The sequence below is a fragment of the Podarcis vaucheri genome (assembly GCF_965113315.1).
Source record: "Podarcis vaucheri genome assembly, chromosome: 4".
Lineage (NCBI taxonomy): Eukaryota > Metazoa > Chordata > Lepidosauria > Squamata > Lacertidae > Podarcis > Podarcis vaucheri.
This window is the reverse complement of record NC_138762.1, coordinates 40181358-40201398: the sequence shown is the minus strand read 5'-3', so window position 1 is coordinate 40201398 and position 20041 is coordinate 40181358.

Below are 20041 nucleotides of genomic sequence, written 5' to 3'. Positions count from 1 at the left end.
CAAGGTCACTACAGTGACTTATGCAGAGTACAACTAGAAATTCCCTCTGAGGGCAGGCAATGCGGCTGCTTATCTGACTCAGTAGGGATCTGATTATGCAGTCCCACCTCAGGTAGAGATACCTCAGGGGAAAAAGTGTGGTTGAGCAGTTTATTGTTAGGAGATGTGATTGGCAAACAGCTCTAGCAGTGGGTGTTTTCGGCATAGAGGACTTTCCTGCTTACCGTATTTCATATATTGATTTCTTGGAACACACAAACAAAAGATTACACAGCACAATCGTGTGCTCCAGCTCAGAAGGAATTACTGATTTGAAGAAAGGTCCATCTACACTAGTTCTAATCTAACCTGCAGACAAATGACATAGAGAGGCGCATAGGGAAAGAGCTGGTTCCAGTACATAATAAGCTGTTTTATACTAGGTCTGATTATCATTCCATCTGCCTTGATTTGGTCTACTCTGGTTGGCAAAGGTTGTTCAGAAGCCTTTCCCAACACTTCTTAGATGATCCTTCTAATGGAAGGTCCCAGAAATTAAACCTGGGACGTCCTGCGTGCAAAAACATGCATGGAAACCTAGGACGCTGCCTTATATACCAGTGTAGCATAATGGTTAAAGTGTTGAACTAGGACTTAGGAGACCTGGGTTAGAATCCCCACACAGCCATAAAGCTTACAGGGCAACCTTGAGATAAATCCCTCAGCTGAAGCTACATCACAGTTGTTGTGAGGATAAAACCAGGAGAAGGAAAACCATGTACACCACCCTTCAGCTCCTTTGAAAGAAAGTTGGAATTGAATTGTAATAAATAAGTAAATAATAAACACCACGTCAGCTCATTGGTTGATGAAGCTCAGTATTGTCAGCTGACTCGCCGTGGCTCTACCTGGACTGAACCTAGCACCTTTGGTCTGCAAGGCATATTGCTCTATCACTAAGTGAAAGTCCTTCTCCTTATACTCTGCTATTGAGAAATGGACCTGTGATCTCATGACTATGGGCAATCTCATGTGCTGCTGAGAGAGAGAGAGTTGCCCTGGCAATCTTTGCCCCTTCCTTACTGCATTGTTCCTGCCACTACCATATTACTTTCAGCACCCGCTGCCTTGGCGGCCAACTCGTTTGAGAAGACCAGATCCTCGCCGGCTGCTCTTGTCTTTTTTTTTTATAAATTTTTTTATTGGTTTTACAAAAGTTTTTTATAACAAACAAACATATAAAAAGACAAACAAACAAGCATAATTTCATAATATCTTTTCATAATCCTCTTTTCTGGGACTCCCCCATACCTCCCCTTTCTGCATCCCCAAGTCCATAGTTTTATAACAACTTATAAATGTTTTTTTTCCGACCTAATTCATCTTAATCCTTTCTTTAATCTAATCTTATATCACTGTAACCCTTTCTTTCTGAAAACCTCTACATTCTAGCATTCATCAAGTTTGTAATAGTCCTTGAGATAAATTTTAAATTTCTTCCATTCTTCTTCCGCAGTCTCCTTTCCCTGATCACGGATTCTGCTAGTCATCTCGGCCAATGTCATATAGTCAATCACTTTCATCTGCCACTCTTCCAAGGTGGGTAGGTCTTGTGTCTTCCAATACTTTGCGATCAATATTCTTGCTGCTGTTGTTGCATACATAAAAAAAGTTCTATCCTTCTTTGGCACCAGTTGGCCGACAATGCCCAAGAGAAAGGCCTCTGGTTTCTTAAGAAAAGTATATTTAAATACCTTTTTCATTTCGTTATATATCATTTCCCAGAAAGCCTTAATCTTCGGGCATGTCCACCAAAGATGGTAAAAGGTACCTTTAGTTTCTTTACATTTCCAACATTTGTTATCAGGCAAGTGGTAAATTTTTGCTAGCTTGACTGGGGTCATGTACCACCTATACATCATTTTCATAATATTTTCCTTTAAGGCATTACATGCCGTAAATTTAATACCGGTGTTCTTGTCTCTGGACTCATGCCAAATGTCCCTGACAGCCTCCAGGGAATATTGCTGACTTTATCACTTCTCTCAACAGGGAGGAAAAGACCAAAAAGAAAAGGAAAAAGAAGACTCTTTCCAGTGGACTCCTTCAAAATAGGAACTGTGGTTTAAAAGTGCTGAGCTTCAGGCTCCGCAGGACATTGCATGTGGATGAATAAGGCATTCAACTCTGGGAGGTTTTGCAAGCCGGATCCAGTGTTCTATTAATAAATATTTTAAAGCCGCTTCAGTGTTGTTATAAAAGAGCATGGAAACTGCTCCCTCCTAAGCGTTCTAGGCTATGCACAGCCTTGCAACACTATTCCTTCATCCAACAATGCTCCCAGCACAACTCTTTTTTATTATCATCATCAGACGTTGAAAGGAAGGTGCATTCCACCTCATGAATATTTTAGCCAGAAACAATTAGCTTGCATGCTTATCAGAGGCGGGGAATGGCCCTTTGGTCTACAAGTGCTTTCTCCAAACAAGTCTGGAGTGGGAGTGGGTGGGATGGCATGCTTAAAACATTCCAGATCTGAAGTCAGGCATTGTCTCATAGCATCTCAATGCGTGGGCACGGCTGAGCTTCAGAGAGGAAGACTGCCTAAGTGTATCTCCAGACAGCTCGGAATGCCAGTGGTGCCATTCAGAAGACTGAATGGAAGCCCTCATGAATTATGTCCATAGCTCTAGCCAATAGTGAAATGGTTATCAGGTTTTGAGACTCCCACAACATGAATCTGAATGGAGCGTCTTCCTCCTCTTTGCAAAAGTCATAAGCAAATAGTCCAACACACACAGAGATAGCTTCAGAATAGAACTCTCAGTAGTTTTCCCCCCTGAAAGCAAAGGTAACTGCGTTGGTTCATAAGAAAAGTTCCAAAATCCACAATAGGGCAAAATACTTAGCAGCTTGACTGAAAAGTCACAAAATAGTGAGCAAGATTTTGAGTTCTCCAGGACTCTTCATTTGGCTGGATATTATACAAGGTGTGGGAGAAGGAAGAGAAAATTGTGTCATAATGTTAAGGCTGCAACAGCTACACTGAAGTCAGTCTTAAGATGGAGTGCAGGAAGAAGCCATAGACTTAATAATTTTAGACCTGGGATGAGGAACCTGTGGCCTTCCAGTTGCTGTTGAGCTCCAACTCCCATCAGCCAGGGGTGGTTGGAGTTGGAGTTCAACACCTGGAGAGCCCAGATTTGCCATTCCTAGATTGGCTCTCTTTGGATTATGTAGGTTCCAGGTTACACTTGTGATCCTCGCATGAAGAAACACACAATGGCTGATCCCTTACTTCTAAAGATCCAAAATCTAGCAGTTCCTCTAGACCTGTCTCCTGTCTAAATTGAGACACACAGGTTCCTTGGGGTAGAGAACAACAGGAAAGAGAAACACTATGTCAAGCCGAAGATTCATTTTAGGTGGTGGTACTATACTTTTAAAAAAATGAAAAAATAAGGCAATGGAAACCAAATTAGGTGGTTTGAACACAGAACACAGTCCCATCTTTGGGTTGCAAGCCCTTTCTTCATGAGAAGCTTTCAAGTATAACATTTGAGGCTGCTGTATTCTGTCTCAAAGCACCTGCCCACAAGCTGCCCTCTCTGACAGGATTTTTGTAATGAGGTATTCCCAGGATCAGCAGTGACAAAGAATGGGATTCCAAAGGTCAACACAGGACCTTTTTACAAATTTGTCCAGGCAAACTTCCCATTAAAACTATAGCAGTTCTCCATCTATTTCTACAAATGGATAATGCACTTCTACATACCTTGCAAGCCCAGATGCAAATACTACTCCTAACATTTTCTTACCTGGGTGAAAAGGGATATATGGAAACCTGGCATCATGACAACTGCACTACAGCCCTGTGCCAACTATGTAATGTGTTTATCTTGTAGCGCACAGTCAAAATAAATAAATATTTTAACCGTCAGTGTAAATCTTGTAAGTATATTCTTAGTATCCCCCAGGGCCCATTTCTACTTCTGGTACTTCAGCTACAGAAGACAGTTTGGTCCAGAGACTTATTTTGAGCATTTTTACTGAACAGAACATACAGAGACAAATTCTGAGACCTTTTTCAAAGAGACAACTTAAATTACTTTTTCTCCTGGCCAGACTTTTTCAAATGGAATGAAGAATCTTTGTTAACTAAAAGATACTTTCAGTTTTATAATGACCTCTTTGGTACTGCAAGCCACATCAACGGTACAGTGGTACCTCGGGTTAAGAACTTAATTCGTTCTGGAGGTCTGTTCTTAACTTGAAACTGTTCTTAACCTGAAGCACCACTTTAGCTAATGGGTCCTCCCACTGCTGCTGCGCCACCGGAGCATGATTTCTGTTCTCATCTTGAAGCAAAGTTCTTAACCCAAGGTAATATTTCTGAGTTAGCGGAGTCTGTAACTTGAAGCGTATGTAGCCAAAGCCCGAGGTACCACTGTATTTGGCACATTCCAAAAGCATATTTAGTGCTTCTTGTGCTTTGCTCAGTGGCTTTCAACAAATGATATAATAATGTATCTAACAGCTGGCATTCATCTAGGGATGCAGAAATTTGTTCAGTCCACAATTTTAAATGAACTGGTCTAACTTGCTAGTTCTTGACTTATATGCAGATCAGAATGCAGCTGCCATTAAGATTATGCCTGTCTCCAAATTCTGCAGTGCACTTTTGGTTCAAAAAATGTATACATGTATTTTTAAAAATGTGTACCAAAAATTGTTGTTTTAGAAGAAAACGCACTGGAAAATGTATAAAAATGTGGAACATTTAAGGGAAGAATGTGTACAAAAAGTGAGCAATTTAAGTACAGTGCTGTGTGTGTGTGTGTGTGTGTGTGTGTGTGTGTGTGTGTTTGTATGCAACCTGCAAAAAGGAGAAAATGGACCCATGATTCAGGACATGTATATCTTACATCGATCAGAAATAGACAGATCCATACATGCATACATTGGCCTTGTGGGCATCAGGTACACACATAAAAATGAAGAACTAAAAGTTTAGAACCAGGAAGTGCAGTAACTAGACTGCTGGATTTGGGAAATTCATGTTCAAAACCTTTTTGAGATATGAAATTTTCTGTGAAGTCTTGGGCAAAGTCTTGGATGTCTCAGCCTAACTTGCTTTTCCTTCCTAGTGAGTGAGTTTAGGCTTGAAGCTTAAAGCATTTCCCTGTCACTAAAGCAGAATAGTCCTATTTCTTTCTCACTTCTGGTTCTGGTTCTGTGTTCCTGAAGACAAATCCTTACATATAAATTAGTAAGCATCATACAAACTTACTCATTGAGTCCAGCTGGCTAGGAAGGCCAGGCGAAAGAAGAACATGGCGCACCTGGTTTCCCATTGTATGGAAGGCACCTTCACAGGCTCATGGTTTCATTTCTCCAGGGCAGAGATGACTTGGGCATGACATACACAATCCTCTTTGCATCCTCATTCTCAGATTTCAGCCAGACTATCAGTGCAATCTGTGTGTGTTTATTCAGAAGCAAATCCCGTGGTGCTGATATGAACTTATTCCTTAAGAAATCTGTTTAGCAGAAGGATGCCATCATACTCTTATCCCAGGATAAGCTCCATTGGACAGGGTCAATACTTTATGGGCAGAGTGATCATAAAGAAGTGGGGGAAATCCATAGTGAAGAAACCATCACTTCCTAAGCCCTTTTGGCTTGTGGAAGGTGGGAGGGAGCAACTTTTCCTTCCATTGTCTGGTATTAAAATATTTCCCTCCCATTGCCTGCATTGGCCAGTTTGGGTGTATATATTGGGTGAATGAGGTGGCACAGAATCTGCTGACTGCACAGTCTCCCATGACACACTGCCAGAGAACTATGTTTCTGGCCTTCCATGCAGGTGGCATTGCAGGACAATCAGAGAGCTTGCCACCACAACAAGGGATCTCCAGGATGCATGTAGATCTCCTTCTCCACAAACAAATCTCCCTCTCTGCCCCTGGAGAGGGAGATCCACAGGATCCAACAACCACTCAACCCTCTCTCCGAGTTCCCTTCAATTCTTTATCATGTGCTGATACCCCAGATTCCTTATTTTGCTTAATAAATTGCCCTTTCGGAATTGCTGAAAACACCTTCTCTTGCCTTCCACAATTATCTAACCATCTGTTGGTTGAAGTTTTGTTTACTTCAGCTCATATTTGCATAGTTCATGTTATTTTGTGCATTCTGAGATAAAATAATGCAATAAAGTAAAAAGAAAACCTGGCAAAAGTTCATATCAGAAGTGTAACTTTCTGGGCTTTTTGTTTTATTTTAGCTGCAACCATTTTAAGAGGAGACTGAAAAAGCAGCTTGACAAATCTCATCTCCAATCCACATAATTATTGCTGGTATAAAACAGCAATCTTGCTTACCCAGTTGCACGCAGTATTAATGTTGTTGCCACATGTCTTGGGATATGCTGGAGAAATTTTCCTCAGCTCTGCCAGTGAACTGATTCATTTGTTATTAATGCAAGCCATATTTAGCAATGTATCTACAGCACAAGAAGAATCCCCTTTCATCCCAGTGAGACTCCACCTCCATAAAGCTGAATCCCCCAAAGCCCTCTGGATTCTATTTTGTATGACCAAATGAGGTAAAACAAAATAAAAATAAAAATGTAAACCTGGGCTAAAATCCACCCCCCAGAGCCTCTGAGTAGCTATTCTTAGCTTTGAAAGGGCTTTTGTTATATGTCTGAGGATGCTGCCTGATTGTATCCTTGTGTCTGCTTTCTCAGTTTTAAACAAGCATGAGGTTAATAGTAGGCAGAAGAATGGTGATAAATAATGCTAATAAAATCCTCATAGAACCATCTAATGGAGTTTCAAAACAGATGCCTGCTGTTCATTCTAACAATGTCAGGAAAATTCAGATGTTCAAGGATCATTCAAGAGGACAGTTATCCTCTAGTAACTTTGGTCTGGTTAAGAAGGTTTGTAGCTGAATTAATAGTTTCAATGCAGACTTGAATACAGTGGTACCTCGGGTTACATACGCTTCAGGTTACATACGCTTCAGGTTACATACGCTTCAGGTTACATACGCTTCAGGTTACAGACTCCGCTAACCCAGAAATAGTGCTTCCGGTTAAGAACTTTGCTTCAGGATGAGAACAGAAATCGTGCTCCGGCGGCGCGGCAACAGCAGGAGGCCCCATTAGCTAAAGTGGTGCTTCAGGTTAAGAACAGTTTCAGGTTAAGTACGAACCTCCGGAACGAATTAAGTACTTAACCTGAGGTAACACTATACTTCTCTGAAACAGCTCTGCTGGTATTCTGTAAACCATTGCAATAGAAGATGGGTCACAACTGGTCTGATCAGTTACCGTTAGAGCAGTGTTTCCCAACCACTGTTCCGCGGCACACTAGTGTGCTGCGAGATGTTGCCTGGTGTGCCGCGGGAAAAATTAAAAAATTCGAAAGATTTTTTTTATTTAAAAAAAAGTCAAATTTTCGATTGGGGCGCTGTCACTAGATGACCCCTGGGGTTCCCTCCCTCCCTCCCGCTCTGTGCCTCCCTCCTCCTCCTCCTCCGGGGAGGCCCTTCCTGGCTCTCGGCCAAGGCTTGGCGGCTGCCACTCACTCACTCGCTCGCCCACCCGTCCCTCCATCCCTGCACCCGGCCTCTCCCCCTCTGTCCCCGGCGCGGGGGCTGTCGGGATCCGTAGTCCCCTCGCCCTTGGGCTCCGCGCCCGCGCGGGGTGCGCGAACTACATTTCCCAGCGTGGCCTGGCGGGCCGGGCGTTTTGTTTGAAGCGCTCTTCTCCCGGCCATGGAATGAGCGCGGCGGCGGCGGCCGGGCGGGCAGGGGCTCTTCTGTGCAGACCCCGCGCAGCCTGCCTGTGGAGATCGGGCGGCAGGATGGAGCCCAGGGATCCCCGCGGAGGTGGAGCGGCGGAGGCGGAGGCTGCCCCCCAGGTAGGGCTGCGTCGGGTTTTTTTTATTTTTGCAATGCTGCATCCGCGCCGGAGGGGACGCATTGGACCGCGGGGAGACCCCTTGGCGGGCGTGCAAGGCAATGCATGCGTGCAGGCGTTGCATGGAGCGCAGCGCAATGCAATGGCAACGCGGCGCCCTGCATGCATGCATGCAACTTCCACCGGCGCTCCGGACTTGGCAGGTGAGGGGGGTCCCCAGTGGGCGGCAGAGAGAGCCGGGAGGGCGAAGGGGAGCCGCGGGGGGAGCAGCGCTGCTCCCCGAGCCGAGCCCGGGGGGAAACTTCGGGTGTTGGAAGCGGAGGCTGGCGGGGGTCCCTCGCCTGCAAAACCTGGTCGCCTCTCATATATTTCGTGCATTGCATTCATCGCCCGCTTTCTCCTCCAAGGAGCTCCCGGGGGCGCGCGTGGTTCTCCCCGTGTTATCCTCGCAACAACAGCCCTGCGAGGTGGGTCAGGCGAGTGGCCCAAGGGAGCACCCAGGGATTGTCCTGGCCAGGTGGGGTGATTTGAACCCTGCTCTCTGCCCGGTCTTCGTCCTCATTTAGCCCCCACATGTGCATGACTGTGCATGACTGAGGTTTTCCCCCCTCGTCTTGGCTATGGTGTGAGTCTGTGCTGTTAATTAATGGGGTTCTGCCTTCGGAGAAGATGAGCCAGCCCTCAAGGAGGTGATTATGTAATTTGCTAGCAATTCATGTCCCTCCCGGCGTGACGCTGCGCGCTGACGTCACAGGGCTGTAATGGTGGTGTGCCTTGAGATTTTTTTCATGAAACAAGTGTGCTTTTGCCCAAAAAAGGTTGGGAAACACTGCGTTAGAGCATGGTGTTGATAATGGGAAGGCTGCAGGTTCGATCCTTGTATGAGACAGCTGCATATTCCAGCACCGCAGGGGGTTGGACCAGATGATCCTCAGGGTCCCCTCCAACTCTACAATTTTATGATTCTATGAGGCATAGGTGCCAACTCCTTGGGGCTCTGGGTGCCCGGGCACCCACAAAATTCCCCACGAAGGGACACGGCACCCACAAATTTTAGTGTCAGGGCAATGCAAACTGCATGGCACTCACGGCCCCGACATTCACAGGGCCAAGTTGGCACTCCTGTTATGAGGCCAAAGGATGCAAAGATGAACAATAGTGGTTGTGCTGCCCCCCCATCTATGGGGTCCAGCCCCACTAATATGCAATGTACAGGCATATACAGGATGAATAATAATAATAATAATATTTGTACCCTGCCCTCCCTGGCCAGATCCGGGCTCAGAGCGGCTAACATCATATAAATAATACAATATGCATAAAAACAAGCAATCAATCGATTAGAATGCACCCCAAAATTAATTCTAATAAATTAAAATTAAATTAAAACTGGACAAATGACAACCCTCAGGTTAAAATTGAAAGCGGTTAATACTCGCCAGGACCAACTGTTTCCACTGTTATTATAAGGACCTGTGAGCGGGCTGGGAAACCTCCTTCACGCTTGTTCTTACACAAAGAGAAAATGAGTCAGTATGAACCGTGACAAAAGGCCTGGCAGAACAGCTCCATCTTGCAGGCCCTGCAGAAGGATGTCAAATCTTGCAGGGCCCTGGTCTCTTGTGAGAGAGTGTTCCACCAGGCTGGGGCCAGGGCCAAAAATGCCCTGGCTCCATTCGAGGCCAGTCTAATTTCCCTGGGGCCCAGAGTCTTCAGGGTGTTGTTATTTGCAAATTGTAAGGTCCTCCGTGGGATATACCAGGGGAGGCAGTCCCGTAGGTATGAGGGTCCTAGGCCAAATCAATCCCACATGCATCCTGCTTATCACCCATCCCCTCCCTAGATTTCCTCCCAGCTTGATCTATTACCAAAAGGAAGTCCAGCTGGAAGGAAACTGGTTGTGGACAGGGATGGTAGGGGGAAATGGAGAGAGTACAGTGGTACCTCAGGTTACAGACACTTCAGGTTACATACGCTTCAGGTTACAGACTCCGCTAACCCAGAAATAGTACTTTGGGTTAAGAACTTTGCTTCAGGATGAGAACAGAAATTGCATGATGATGGCGCTGCGGCAGCGGGAGGCCCCATTAGCTATAGTGGTAGCTCAGGTTAAGAACAGTTTCAGGTTAAGAACGGACCTCCCTGGTCCTGAATGGGGTAACTGCCCCTGAAGGACAAGCTGCACAGCCTGGGGTGTTTTTTTGGACTCACAGCTGTCCATGGAGGCACAGGTTAATTCTATGTCCTGGGCTACCAACTCCATCTGGTACATTGGCTGAGACCCTACCTGCCTGCGCACTCTCTTGCCAGAGTGGTACATGCTCTGGTTAGGGGAGTTTTGTTTAATGTTTTATATTTTATTATGTTTTTTATATCTGTTGGAAGCCGCCCAGAATGGCTGGGGAAACCCAGTCAGATAGTCAGCGTATAAATTAATTGTTGTTGTCATTGTTGGGTTTAAGAGAACCAAACTTTAAATACTTTATGCATCATTGTACAACTGTCAGACAATATGGAACCCATGTTTACATGGTGTTCCAATTGTGAGGTTATATCAGCACCAGGGGTGAAAAAATGTCTTGTGTGAAACAGTCATAACAAGAGAACCGTAGGTATTAGGTAGGATCCAGGAAAGACTTTGCTCAGGTTTGGGCCAGAATTTTTATTGCAGTTTGAAATTCATGTAAGCCTGAATGCCATACAAAGCTCATCTCAAATGTTAATGCCCTTCCTTCTAGAGGCACAATATTCTAGATGCTATTTTTAAACTGGAACAGTTTGAGTGCAGTAAATCATGCCCATAAGGCACCACAATTCAATAAACAACCTGTTTCCTTGTTAATCCAGTCCAGAATTCAGAGAACCTGTTTAGTGATGACATAAGCCTACATTTAGATGAAAAGATAAAAGCTTAGAGCCATTGTGTATATTGTCTGTGTCCCATATGGTTTTCTGTTGCATCAAGAGTTTAACAGATATTATGAATGCATCAAGAAATAGGAGTGGGTGAAAAGTTTTCCGCTCCTCCAATTCCTTCTCAATTTTAGAAACAAACTGGCTCAGGTAGGGCTCAACTCTTACCAATCCACTTCAAGTTTATTTGTGTTTCCAAGTGCCTTGCAATTACATGGGGTTGTTACAAAGTCCTGGATTGTGGTGGGGTTTCTGAGCACAATTCAAAGTGTTGGTGCTGACCTTTAAAGCCCTAAACAGCCTCGGCCCAGTATACCAGAAGAAGCATCTCCACCCCCATCATTCAGCCATCATTCATGAGGTCCAGCTCTGAGGGCCTTCTGGCGGTTCCCTCACTGCAAGAAGTGAGGTTACAGGGAACCAGGTAGAGGGCCTTCTCGGTAATGGCACCCGCCCTGTGGAACGCCCTCCCATCTGATGTCAAGGAAATAAAAAACTATCTGATTTTTAGCCCATAGTCATGTTTAGCTACCAAGTGCATGGCGGCTCGTGAGAGGTCATGTTGAACTATCTGCAGCAGACATGTAAGCAGCACTGGGAGAATTTGTTTCCCATTGCGCTCATGGTTCAGTGACTAGACTGTTAAAGGCAGAAGTGGTTGAGATGGACTTGAGTAACCAGTTACAGTGCTGTTACACCTGCCCTCTGTAGCGACCATGACTAATCAGGTGCTGGGAGCAAGATTGACCAAAATGAACAATTGAGCTGATGCTGCGAGACTTTTAATTTGGAGCTTATATTCTCTCCCCCCCTTCCTGTCAAAACAAACAAGAAATCTTTTCCATCTTAGCTTTGGGTCTGTGGAGAGTCCAGCAATCCATAATTCTCCAAAAGGATGTTCATCCTCTTTTTGAAAATCTCCCACGTGGCCCCAGCTGCTTTAGCTTACTGTATCACATGTGCCTTAATCAGCAAGCGCACCAGCCTGAGCTAAAATGTTGCTTTGTTGTAATGTTTTAGACAAAGGCACAGTTGTTTTAAGAAGGGAGCTTTCCACATTTTGAACCACATTTTTATATTTAAAAAATTGCAACTGAGAATCTAGTTTTCCCAGAAGAGGCAAGCTAATAAGGAAAAGAATGCTGTGGTGATCATCTGACCTCAAAATATGAAGAATGGGATACCTTTTCAAAATAAGGAATGTGATGATATCAATCTTTGCAATAATAATGCCTTGAGAAAGTGTCAGACTACAAAACCAAGGTCTAGCCACTCTTTATTTAGTTGAAAATTGTAAGATTGGGGGGGGGGTAAAATTCCTGTTCCTGACAGTGGATGTTAACTTCTATTTAAATGTATATACTTGAGAGCGAACCTGGATGTGATATTAAATCTGCATCTAACCGTAGCTTTTTAAAACCGCAAACCGCACAAGCAGTGGGTATGCACATCATTATTGGGATCACAGCAGCTGTGGAGTAGGGATTTAACTTTTTTCTGGCACCAGTGGATTGAATCTAGCCCAAGGGGTGCCGATGAAATCGGTATGAAAAGTGAATCGTGACTTTAAGACCCAGTGATTTCAGTGGGAACTAATTGCTACTGGGATCCAAACCAGTCAGGAGTTTCCTAGCAATGCAAATTTGAGCTTTATGGAAGGGATTTTCCCAAGGAAGGGTTCGATTGCCCCTGCTGTGATCTTAATAATTATCAGTTTCTCCAGCTGGTGCTATTTGCATTAAAACAACACCATAAAAACCATACTTGTTAAATGTAAAGACACATTTTTAACATGGCTTGCAGAATCAGAGCCTTAGGGCATTTCAGGTATCAAGGACGCAATAATCCTCCTGTTCCTGGATCCTAGCAATCAGGCTCAAGATCTCCTGATAGCACATGACTCATTTCAGGCCTGGCACCAGACAACTTCTTTGTATACCAACCCTGCCCACTTCCTGTCTCATTCTAGCAAAGGTGTGCCCTGAATGAGATGGCATTGGTGTATGGCCAAGGTTAGTGTCTGACGTGATACTTTGTCATCTACATGTTTTTTCCTTGGGATTTTACCTTCTGATTCAAGGTTGTACTAACGTACCCTTAGGGCTTGCTCGCCAGCTCTCTGCTTTTTAAATGACTAATTTCCATTATGTAGCATCCTTACGTATAACTGAACAATACTATTTCACAATATTTTTTTCTAAAAAAAAAAAAAAAACCCAGACAGTGTGAACCAAAAGCAAGAATCTGATCTGCGCATGAAGCCTCCTTCTTCTTGGCAAGGTTCATTGGAAGGAAAGGCAGCTGGGTTAAGACTGTATCTGTGGTGCATTGTAATTGGCTTGCAGAGGAGATGTTCCTATGAGGACTGTGCCCAAACATGCTTGGAAGCAAGTTTATAAGGCCACTGTATCCAAAAGGAGCTTTTAAAGAAGCACACACGTATATGTGCAATTTTATATACTAAAATGCAATACTAAACTTTGGAATTTTAGGTAATACACACACCCAATTCTCATTCTAATATTTGAACATGCTATTTTTTTTGGGGGGGGGGGGTAAAAGAAATATTTTGTATAACACCCTAGCTTTGAACAGATTACCAGTGCAGCATACAATAAAAGTCACATAGGTCACACCTGGGCAGTCAGTAGAGCACAAGACTCTTAATCTCATGGCTGTGGGTTCAAGCCCCACATTGGGCAAAAGATTATTGCATTGCAGGCGGTTGACTAGATGACCCTCATGGTCCCTTCAAACTCTACAATTCTACGATTCTACAAATGTGGCTTATTTTACATAGCTTCCTTCCTATGTGGCATGCAGCAAAACAAGGGGCGCATAGGTACCCCCTAACCAGTCAAGGTGTTTGCAAATTCCTATTTAGACATTCCAATTGCTGGCTTAAGAAATACTGAACATTCTCCTAAACTGTTCCAAATAGTGCATCCAAATATTGCTACTGCTAAGGATTAGGTAAAACCTTCTCTTATGAAACTAAAATAGCAAATAGTAGTAATAATACGGCTATTCTAGTTCAAGTATTTTAATCCACTTGTTTGCTTTACTTTTTTGAACAGTACTTTGGATTTCATCTAGTGAATTAATCTGAAATGTTGGTTTGAGAGGATGAACACCCTTTTTTCCAGCTCCAACAAAGGCAAGTGCACTTCAGATTGTTGTCCCCCCATTTCCAGTTAACAGAGACCTCCCGCCTTAGGTGAATGATTGACCTTGTTTCCAACTGAATGTGGCTGGAATGCTGAATTAGTAACCAACAATTACTTAACTCTACAGGTTTCATATGCGGTGCTTACCTTAAGAGTAAAATATGTGCAACAAGACCTGCTGGCAAACACTCCGCGGCCCCAACTGGCTTTCCTTCAAAAGGCATTAAGAGAGCATTTTCCATCCCCAGCCAAAGGCTCTGTGATGCATATTTCATAAGAGGCAAATTCTCTGCCATGTGCCACTCAGGAATGTGGCTGTCTTGAAGCAGCAACCAGGAGGCTTATCACATTGCCAGAAAGCCTTTCCACAAGGTAAATTAATGAGCTGTTGCACAAACCAAAGTACTTTGGGCTGCTCTGTAATGAAGCTTAACTCTTTTTCTTAAATGCCTTTCTCTAGACAAAAAGTGGATAACTTTCAGTAATAGTAGTAGTAGTAGTAGTAGTAGTAGTAGTAATGATAGAGATATAATGTTGTGGTGCCCTCACAATTTTCCATCTTCATACGGTGCCCTCACAATTTTTATTTTAAAAATGAGTGGGTTTATGTTGTTGCTAGGAGGGGTTGGCCTGCTTTTTTGGTCTGTTTTATTTATTGTGGGGTGTTTAGTCTTTTGTTGGGGGAGGGCTTATCTTTACCAGATTTTCCCATAACAGTTTCTTAGCTTCTGAAAGGTAACTGCCTATAAATGTAGGCTTGTTTAGACAAAGACATGCTTCTGGGACAAAATCCAAATCAAGACCCCTTTGACCACATGACCAGAAATATTGGTCAGCAAGTCTGGAAACTGGTAAAGGATCCACCAAGCTGAAAATGCAGCCACTCTTAATTTTGCATAGTGATCTGTGTAAAGTCATAAGCAGTATGACTTTTGCACTACTTTTGACCTTTCTAAGTGTTCTGCCTGATCAGAGAGATAGGGCAGGGCTCTGCACATTTAATAGCTTTGCAGAAGGGTAAATTTTCAGCAGGTCTTCCTCTACAGAACTGTTGAAGGTGTTGAACCCTATGTCCCAGTGCGTTCATGCAGAATACCCAGAAAGGTTAATAGCAGTGCAAAAGTCATGCTTTCCTTTTCACCTGGTGGCTCTCTTCAAAGGCAGGATGTGTCCATGGAGGGCTGGTCCTTGTGACACTCTCTGTTTGTGTACTTTGCCCCTTACCAGTTCTGCCCCATCAAACAAACAAACCTGGAAGTAGGTTTGTTTGATTATGGTACAGCTAACCTCAGCATTTTCCAACAGCTAACGGCAAGTCATCATGGGAGCGTGGCAGTTTTTGTTTCTACCAAACCATTTGGGGGAGAATAGAATACATAAGCACTCTGGTTCTGGGATCCTTATTGCATTATGCTACACTGGAGTACTCTATAGTGGGATTTGTCTGAGAGGGAAGAACAACACCTCTGTCCCTTGCTCAAAAAACCTGACCAATATGCTCTCTAACTTGGATGTACCTGCTTTTATTAAGGAATCTTACAAAGGATTCCTTATAGCGGGGCTTCCAAAATATGGGTCTCCAGCTGTTTTTGGACTACAATTCCCATCATCCCTGACCACTGATCCTGCTGGCTAGGAATGATGGGAGCTGTAGCCCCAAAACAGCCAAGTTTCTGAAACATTGCCTTATAGTGCCAAAATGAAGTTCTACAGAGAATCAAATGTAATTTCCTAGGTTGAAAGACAAGAAGGTGAAGTAGCATCTTCTAGATGAAAGGAACAGTAATAAACCTTGGCAATGAACTATGACATCAGGGATCACTGCTGTGGACCACAGGCAGGCTTGTGGTCACAGAAGCCATCCCTGGATCCCACAGGGTCCTGTCCCACTGCCCCTGCCCCTCCCTCTGCTGAAATCACACTTGAAAGAAGCCTCCCTTAGACAACAGAAGGCATTCCCTACCAAGTCTAATAGTCTCATGAAGGGCAAGGGGTGGGGGGTTTACACTTGGGATGGAGAGTGTTATGGAATGTGTGTGGTGCCCATGACATTTCCTCTGGTCTGCACATGCACCCACCAGGTCAAAAAGGTCAGCTACTCCTGAATTAGATAGCACACAACTTTGAAATCTATACAACAAACTTCTTTCTAATGCGAATACATCTGTTTATTGTTATCTGCATTTATAAGTTGTTGGAAGAGAAGTTGTACATTTCCTGTAATTGCTTCGCACAACAATTGAACAATTAACAGAATAATTCCATTGTATCCAGTCATGGTGCGCACACACATATAAAGTTAGAAATTTCACGATTTAGAAACAAAACAGCAAGTAAATGTGAAGAACAGATGTAGCCCCAAATTTTACGTACAGAAATAAAGTGAGGTATACTGGCTTTACAATACCCAGGAGTTTTGAAATAGAAAACGTAAGGTACAATGAACCATTTCAACTTGGAACAGTCAACATTCTGGAGAGGGGGGAAAATGAAATGTATACATTTTCAGGAAAAGAATCAAGGACTATTAAAGACATCAGACATGAAAAAAGTGTAGCTCACATAAAGTCAGATATCAGGTACTTATAGGAAATAAATAGTCATAATAAATACTTGACATCCTAATAGACCTTTGTATTCTTCTATCACTTTTGTTTGTAGCAAAAAGTATTAGCTGCAGATTGCTTATGGACCATAAGGATATATTTCATGGGCTACACTGAAAATCAGAACAAAAATCTCTCATGTTTTCCATCAAATTTTAACCTGATAGAGCACAAATTCTTAGAGACTTTCTCATATCATCATTGCATAGTATAAGCAAATAGACTCCAAAACCAGACACCACACTTCCTAACCATGTATTGGGTTGCTAAAGAAAGAGATTCTGCACACAAATATGCTTTCCCTTTAGCTGACTCATAGCTCTTTCCCACCTGATCTGCCTGTCTGCTTCAAAATCAAAATGTTTCTCTGTTTCACCCATGCAACTTTCATGGTTGTCACATTTCCAAGACTGCAAAGGAGTTCCAGGACATAAAAGACCATTTGAGCACTTTTGTTAAGTGTCTGATCACCCATTGCTTTGGTCAGCCAGAACCATAGTGATAAGTGTATTTGTGCTAACTGAGACAACCAAACTCTCACCACCACCCTTGTATATTGCTGGCTGCAGGAATGCATCAAGTTGCCCCAAATACTAGGGCTTACTGTGCTAGGCACTGGACAAAGTATAATATTTATTATGGTTCATTAAAACATTTTATGCAGTCCATAACAATTCACAACATAATATGGCCCGTAACAATTCCAAATGCAATAATTTACAGAAGCCTACAGAATAAATTAACAGAATAATAAATAACAATTTTTTAAAAAAATCTAATCCCTTTATACCACAAGGTCTCATCTGCACAACCACTAAATTGCACAATAACATCCCAACCTAAAGTTTGTAAGAATTGAAATAATATTGACATACTTGGCCTTATTTTTCTGCCTTTGATACCTTTGCTCTTAAATGTATTCTGCATGACTCTAGTGGCAAATGATAGATACTACAAACCACAGGAGTGGTCCTAGTTCTGCAAACTTCCTCTGAAAAGGGAAGTTTCCTCTGAGTGCAGCTTCCTCTGAAAAGCTGTTGGCAACCCACAGTAAGGTTCAGGTGAGTTTTAATCATGCCAATATACCCTTCCCCACCTGCACAAGAGAGCCAATTCACACAGTTGTGTTGTGGAAATCTGCACTTATGCCATTGTGGTGCATGTGCAAATCAGCCTTAAATTTCTTTCTGAAAAGGAGTAGAGGATAGACTATGCTCAAGGGACACTTATTAAGCCAGAGGAATCAAATAGATTAGGTCCTTCATAAACCAGAAAGCAGCCTCCTGTTTTATGTCTAGTTGCTATGCTTCTGATCACTGAGAGGACTTGTTTTATTATACACCAAGCTCAAATGAAAAGGACAGCAAATGAAATTCACAGTAACTGTTCAAGTTATATAACCCCCTTTCTCAAGAAAACCGATACAGTCCAAGTGCAGATGTCCATGTAGCAACTCACCTTCATGCCCTGAGGCATGATATTTAGCATGCCAAGTCTAACTTTAATCCAATTAAAGCCAACTTGCACAGGGACTGCATTTGCCCACAACATCTAACCTTAGTAGCTTTAAATGTATGCAAGTCCTTTGTTCCTTCCCTGCTGCTGTCTGGGAGAGGAAACAAGGCAGAGTCTGGCTTGTTTTCCCAGGTTCACACTAACACCAGATTCTGCATTGCTTCCTCTGCTGTGCAACACAGAAGTGGTGGAGCATCAGATTGCTCATGTACATTAAAAGCACCATCTTAAAACTATGTTTCAACACTGCATGTGAACCAGGACAGAGAGAACCACCTCTCACCAAACACCGAGGAAGCAACCAAATGAAATATTGATCATGCAAACAAAACATCACAAAAATCACCATGAGGCAACTTTATCATGTGAAAAAGTTTAATGAGGCCCCACACTGAGAATCTTCTGGCATTAACATATGGTGCTCTGACAGAGTTCAACTGGCCATATCAAAGATATCAAAATATACCTTTCTTATATTTTCATTTGCTTTAAATTATACTTTTGCTCTGAAACTTGCATGGTAGGACCGAAAACAAACTCAAATAAATACAAAATAAATAGAACAAACTCACCATCTTAATAACAGGCAGCTTACAAACCCAACTGCATACATGTCTGTTTCAACCCCACATCAAAGTATCCATATACATGATCGAGAATCAGAGGTCATTATCAAATCTTTTCTCAGCAACTACCTCTGTCTACACAAATACTGTATGTAATTCCAGGCAGTTTCAGTCACACGACTGTGATTTGTTCACAGGTCACTTCAGTTTTACTGAAAGGTGAGATCATATAGTCACAAATTCTAAGCAAATCAGTGTTTAACTCTTCCAACCACTGATTCACTTCCTGAATGGTATAAACAAGTTCAGGTGTGGAGTTGTCTATTCAAAGGGTGAACTTGTCTCAACTTGTCACTCACCCTGAGACTTGCAACAAGTATGTCCCCTCCATATGATAATGGAGATTTCATTAGGAATAGACCTCAAAATCTTAAGCACTTGTCCCTGACCATCCTTTTCTCTTTACTGGTGACAAAACCATCAAACACCTTCAAAGTCCTGCTGTGCAAATGCTTCAGTTTCAGAGGAAATCCCTCATGTCAGTTTTCATTGCTACACTGTATGCTCAACAACCACATTTTGTTATATCAAACTATTATGTACAAATAAATATAAGCTGAGATGAAGAAAGGAAGAAAACACAACCACTTATCAACCTTATATCACTACTAACTATTAAGCCCAGTGATTCTATCTCGAAGTAGGTTCATAAAATGAACAAAAGCTCAGGCTCTGTATACTCCTGTGAAAGCCCTTTAGAAAGGCAGGAAAATAATGCCTTCATTTCCTGTTCAAACTAATGCACACAGGTTGAAATTGTTCCTAGCATGAGGAATGGACATAAAAGAAAACTCAAACCACCAGATTTGAAACCTGGAATTTTTTGGGCATCATTTGCAATCATTGCAAGCCTGAGATCTGAAGCTGAAATTCCTTTCAGCAAATCTGCTTTTCCCTGAAGGTCCATTAAAATTATATAACAACAGTGGATGAATCTAACCCTTATGAATGCCAAGGGAAGAACTTCCAAACAGGAAGTTATCAAAGTCAACATAAATGCTTTCCCCCATCAGCACAAACTTCAAAAAGAGACACTAATCACATATTGTGCATGTGTGAAACTTAAAATAAATTAAGCTGCTACATGTTAGATATTGGGTTACAAAAGCAGCAGAGGTAGCAGCAACAGCAAACCTTTGGGTCAAATATTGGAGGGGTGACATTGACCCACCTGAGGCTCACAGAAACCCTAGCTTTCTTCTTATATAGTTTTTTGCATACTGTCTTGGAGACAAACAATAAAATAAGCAAACTTCTGCCAACATAAAAGTAGTTTTGATCTTAGTCTTCCACCACCAAACTGCA